This window comes from Coregonus lavaretus (genome assembly GCF_964263955.1).
Source record: "Coregonus lavaretus genome assembly, chromosome: 3".
Lineage (NCBI taxonomy): Eukaryota > Metazoa > Chordata > Actinopteri > Salmoniformes > Salmonidae > Coregonus > Coregonus lavaretus.
In genome coordinates this window covers 56293557-56300161 of record NC_139990.1, presented here as the reverse complement: position 1 = coordinate 56300161, position 6605 = coordinate 56293557, and positions in this window count along the sequence as shown.

Genomic DNA, 6605 nt, shown 5'->3' with positions numbered 1-6605 from the left:
CCCGGCCCGGCCTGTTCCTGCTCCCCGCACCAAGCCTATGGTGCGCGTCGCCAGCCCGGCCCGGCCTGTTCCTGCTCCCCGCACCAGGCCAATGGTGCGCGTCGCCAGCCCGGCCCGTCCTGTTCCTGCTCTCCGCACCAGGTCAATGGTGCGCGTCGCCAGCCCGGTCCGGCCCTTTCCTGCTCCCCGCACCAAGCCAATGGTGCGCGTCGCCAGCCCGGTCCGGTCCTTTCCTGCTCCCCGCACCAAGCCAATGGTGCGCGTCGCCAGCCCGGTCCGGCCCGCTCCTGCTCCCCGCACCAAGCCAATGGTGCGCGTCGCCAGCCCGGTCCGGCCCGCTCCTGCTCCCCACACCAAGCCAGTGGTGTGCGTCGTCAGTCCGGCACGTCCCGTGCCTGTTCCACCGGTGCCTGGTCCGGCACTGATCAGATGCTTCACGCCGGAGCTAGAGCAATCCGCTCCACCAGTGTGCAGTCCAGCTCCGGCCAGCGGGGTCAGACCGGACCAGGGGTACTTTGGGGGGTTGGAGAGGGAGCGGGGATCAGGCCCGGAGCCGGATCCGCCGCCTAGGCGGAGTGCCCACCCGGTCCCTCCCCTGTGGTATTTGGTTGACGCGGTCGGAGTCCGCGCCTTTAGGGGGGGGTACTGTCACGCCCTGGCTCTGGGGACACTGTTATGTTGAGCCAGGGTGTGTAGATCTATGTATTGTATTTCTGTGCTGGTCAGAGTGGTTCCCAATCAGAGGCAACGAGTGTCAGCTGTGGCTGGTTGTCTCTGATTGGGAGCCATACTTATCGTGGCTGTTTTCCCACATTAGTTGTGGGATCTTGTTTCTAGTTGGTTTGTGTTAGACCGTGAACTGTCACGTTATCGTTTGTTTATTTTGTCGTAATATCGCTAAATAAAGAGTATGTTTGCCTGCAACGCTGCGCCTTGGTCCTCATCTGTTCCCGACGATCGTGACAATTACAGTATTACGCTACGTCACGATTCAACAGTGATTTCCCCCTCCTTTCTCAAAGGCAGTTTCCAATATTAACATTGATTCAGCGTAAATGTGGCATTTGTATTCATCACAAGAGAATGAGCTTAAAGACATTGGACGGGAGTCTTATCCCAGCTGGCTCTCATGCTCATGCCACTGTCCCCTATAATTCAATGTGGAGATTAATCATCTGGACCCCTATCCACGAGTACCGCTGGAGGGCACACATTATAATGCAGCAGACAACTGGTGAATTCAATATTTATTAAATTTTCAAAGGCACTGACATATGTCCACCTTAGTCTCTTCATAGCTGACAAGATACAGTACATACTCAAAGCATAACGCACGCATATAAAATCCATACGAATACACAGAGAGAGAGAGACGACGTACACACGTGAAAACTCAAGTGTTATCCATTAAAGAGAAAGAGAGAGGAATCATATGTTTATGAGATGGGAGTCATCATTCTACCTAATGTTTATTTGCTGTGGTGAGGGGGGAGGGGGGAGGGAGGAGGGAAGTGGGGGGAGGGAGGAGGGAAGAGGGGGGAGGGAGGAGGGGGCGAGATGTGGGAGGCAGAGTGACAAATGTGCTGACTAGAATAAGGAGCATTAGCAGGTAGGCCAATGCGTTAAAACCCTCAGACTCAATCATTTAGGTAATGTCCCGTTCATTTTAGATTCATGGCTTGCAGTCGTTTTTACTGATCGACTCCAAGCACCGTAAATCTCAGGCTGCCCATTATCCACAGTCATTTTAGTTGGGGTTTTTGGGGGGCGTTCCTCTCAGGTTTTGCAACGTTTTCAGAAAAACACAAGGTAAAGGATGCCATTACGTGTTTTAATTATTTCTTGACTTTAGTTCAACGAGAGAAAAGCTACTGTATAAAAGAAGAGGCCAAATGCGATGGTCATTTCTCATGGCCCAATGCAGGCAAAGTGAAATGTATAGCTAGCCTCCAAACAAAACAATATTAGGATATCTGAATGTGACTCAGTGCAGTCAATTTTTATTTTTATTTATTTATTTATTTTACCTTTATTTAACTAGGCAAGTCAGTTAAGAACAAATTCTTATTTACAATGACGGCCTACACCGGCCAAACCCGGACGACGCTGGGCCAATTGTGCGCCGCCCTATGGGACTCCCAATCACGGCCGGTTGTGATACAGCCTGGAATCGAACCAGGGGGTCTGTAGTGATGCCTCAAGCACTGAGATGCAGTGCCTTAGACCGCTGCACCACTCTGGAGTCAAGAGGCAGTTAAAACTGTGGCATCAGAAGGGATCAGTTAGTTCTTGTTACATTAAGATGAAAAGGAGGCCGTTTAAAAGACATTGATTTTACAGATACAGGTAGGCGGCCTATTCCATACAATTACATCTGAACTGAGCTTATGTAGTTACTGTATAGCTCATTCTAATCCTTCTGATGGCAGAGTGACAGCTACAGTCTGCTTTAACCAAAGTACATCTTATTCAGAGGCTGCAGGGAAGCCAATGAAAATGGATGGTAATTAAAGGCTGTTAATTTACAAGTATTCCCAAAAGTTTGATGTGGACTGAGTTTACACATAGCCAGTACTAGCTCTCTCTCCTTCTGATAGTAGGATCAAAGTACATTACAGTACAACCTCCAGTATGAGTAGTAATGCCAACATCCAACCTCCTTGCTGTATCATATTGGTAGAATAAAAGTGATTCATGGAGTTCCAAACAGCTCCTTGGGGTATTAAAACACACATTCAATTAGTCTTTCATAGCTGGAGAGGAGGCAGCGAGGAGGCAGGCAGAGTTTGGCTCAGGGTAAGAGGGCTTTTAAACCTCTTTGAGCGGAGAAAAGTAAATGCAAAAAGGCACCACAACCTCCTCGGCACTACACTCATGCCCTTGTACTGCTTTTAGTGCCTGCTCCCTCTCTACAGCAACAATAATCTGCAGATTAACCAAAGTAATACCATTATAATACATGACTTCTGAGAAACTTGACAGGAGATGTTGTTTCTTAACTCACAGTTGAACCCGCCATGGGCCAATGGGAAAGATCAAAACTCAAACTATTCATTTATTTTGGATATTTTTTGTTCCAGTGTTGTGAATCACATTGTTGTTAGTATGTTTAGTGTGTTTGTTGTGTGGACGTAGGGACATAATGAGGATTAATTGGTGCATTCATTTGGGATAATTGGGGTAAAGTGTTCCATTTCTATTTTCAGTTTCAAATCCACCCGAGCTTAGCCAGATGGAAAACCAAACTAATATCCACCATCGGAGACCGGGAGAGAGGAGAGAGGAATCGGATCATGCCGTTGTTGATTTTTCTGACCCTTCCCCATCCTCCTACTCATCCACCCACCATTCACGCAGGCACAGAAGAGCCTACTCACCGCACTGTGCCATGTGGCCAATGGCACAAAACTCAACTATCTTCACTTTGATCTCAGAAACCCCTCCAGAAATGTAATCACCAACACCAACCACAGACACAGAGGAGACTGTTCACCAAACCATTTTAAAACCAGTTTGAAACTAGCACAAATATGGATATTTTTTAAACTTTGGGTAATGTTTTTATAAACCACTTGTGTGTAATAAATTCATAGCTAGTACCGTTACAGTACCTTCCATTACAACTATAGAGCATTAGTAGACTTCCCTGTCTCTGGACTTTAAATATTCATCTCTACTCCATGACCGCAATGTTTCTCCCTCTCTCCTCCTCAGCCCAACTTCTCCCTCTCTCCAAGGAACCCTTAATATTTCAACAAAGTATAAATAATTACTGCATCATTCCTCCTATTATAGATTTTATTACATCACTTCTTAATAAAACCTTTGACAAAACATTACCTTAGCTTAGCGTTCATGATATTTACATACTACAGTGCCAGCCATGCAGACAGGAGAGGGAGTTTAGATGATACGCTAACTACGCTAACTCCTCAACAACCAACCCACTGATTACAGCTGTTTGTATCTGAAAAAGTAAGTATGAATACAATACTACAGCTCTGTTTGGACGTTTATGATGATAGATTTACTGGGTTGGATTATAATATACAGAAGCCATATTTTAGAAGGGAAAACAATAACCATAAAAGCCTTTCCATCTGGCTCTGGAATTGAAATGATTGTGAGCTAAGTGAATTGGTTAAGAAATTAAATAAAAGTTGTCCTTGAAGGCAGCTGGAAGGCTGTATACGTCTTGAAGGCTTCATGTCTTGTCATTAGGCCTCTTTAGACTGGGGAAACAGGATAAAAGGTAGCTCCGTTAAGTGACAGGGAGTCTTCTGGCTTCTGAGTGCTCTCTCTTTTTATTGTCGCCAGGTGATGTTTGGGGGTGTTTTGCCACAAACTGCTTCTCTCCTCTCTCTCTCTTTCTCTCCCTCTCTCTTCTGAGTACTAATAAACATTAAGATAAAAATAGTACATATCAGGTCATCAGAAAACTCGTTCGGAATAACCTCATTAATGGGAGGCTTATATAAGGTCAATGTGCTTGTCTTCCTACCTTGCTTTTTCCCCCTGACTACTACAAATTTTAATGAGCAGCATTTTAGTTAGTTAGCTGTGTAGTGTGATGCATTTTAGATCACCACATTAAAAAATAACTGGCTACCTGACTTCTTCTTCCTCGGGGCAAAGGTAAAAGCTTTGTGACAAAGATAAAAACATCTCTTTTATTTCCTCTGTCGTCCGTAGAAGATTGCACTGAAAGTGTGTGCTGAGCTGTTGTGTTGTGGTGTAACTCTTAACGTTTGGCTGTTGATAGTCTTCATTACATGCGTCACTGACTCCATTGTTTCGCTGCAATAAACACCTTCAGCCTATGGCCACATTTCTAAGGCTCTGGTACCTCTTCCCTATGCCAAAGTCCTGCATCACTAAGAATAGACAATATAAATACTTTAAACTTTACAAGAAATGTTAAATAGTCTTAGAATTTTGACCCAGATTAATCAGATTGCAAGAAAACGTCATTGGCACTACCACTGGGAACACACACAGAGAGAATCAGTGTTGTACTGAGCATCCCTCTGTTCAACAGGGCTCTTCACAGGACTCTTCTACAGCACAGTATACCTCTAAAATGTTTTTCTGGAGTTGTCTTTCAGTGACAGAAAGGAACAAGAAAGAACACACTTAACTCTGAGTCCGAATATTATTCTCTCAAAAAGTTGAAGATGATGATGTTGATAATGAAGATAATGATGATTAAGAACGATGACAGAAGAATGATAATGATGTTGATGATAACGTTGATGATGTTGATTGATATCATTGTTAGCCAGGCATTCTGAATATCTATAAGAGACGTTCGCTCGGAGCATTCGGAGACAGAGAGGTTTCACGGGGTCGTCAGTCCCTCTTTAAAACTGTGGGTAGATTACATTTACAGAATTAACAAGCCTCTCTCTCTGTATACCGGCGCTGCAGTAATAAACACAGCACATTATTCCATGTTTTGTCCAAGGTCAACACTCGGGCTCACGATTCGACAAAAGCAATTATTTCAGGTCAGTGGCCCACCCGCCTCCAGGGGCATTATGGGTAGTGGAGTGGTAGAGGTGGAGCGGGGGTTCTATTGACGAGATGGACGTTCCTCTCTCATCCCTCGTCTTTTATTCTTCTCCCTGGTTCTTTGGTTGACTTCATCGTGACTGGGGTGAGCGAGCAGGTTAACTACGGCCCACTGCTCATCAACACTCAGCCCATGGGTCTCTTATCACTGGAGCATCTCTGACTCACACACACACACAGACACAGACGGACACACACGGACATGCATGTACGCACACACAGAAGCAAACACTCCCAAGACTATCAGGCCTGACAGAAACATGACGTTCGCTTTTTTTCCAGTCAATCTGATATTGAGGATTCACAGGTGCATGAGGTCTGAACAAGTTGGAATTGGATTGCCAGGTAGGGTCACACGCATGTGCACACTGAGGACCTGGAAAACCCCACCAAAAGAAGACCTACAGCTGTACTGTTTGTGACCTCACACTGGGATGACCATGCTGTCACTCTAACATCAATTCATTCCTATTTGGTATTCAAAAACTGCTGCTCCCTCTTCCGCAAAAAAGCACAAGGTAATTGCCAGGGTGCATAAACCCACTCTTAATTATGCCTATTTAGATTTGAGGCCTTGAAAAGTATGTTAATGTACAATTGAATTTAATTGACGATTTAGTTAACTATAAATGAATCTTCTCCTTTACTGAAATTTCAGCTGTATTATTATATAATGGAATTAATACTGGGTCAATGATTTTGAAGTATTAAATTAACACTGTAATGTGAGGGTAGAAGAAGTTCAGGAGAAAAAACTAACAAAATATAATATAGGCTACCGGCAGTGATGTACAGTGGGGAAAAAAAGTATTTAGTCAGCCACCAATTGTGCAAGTTCTTCCACTTAAAAAGATGAGAGAGGCCTGTAATTTTCATCATAGGTACACGTCAACTATGACAGACAAATTGAGGGAAAAAAATCCAGAAAATCACATTGTAGGATTTTTTATGAATTTATTTGCAAATTATGGTGGACCTTATTTGGTCACCTACAAACAAGCAAGATTTCTGGCTCTCACAGACCTGTAACTTCT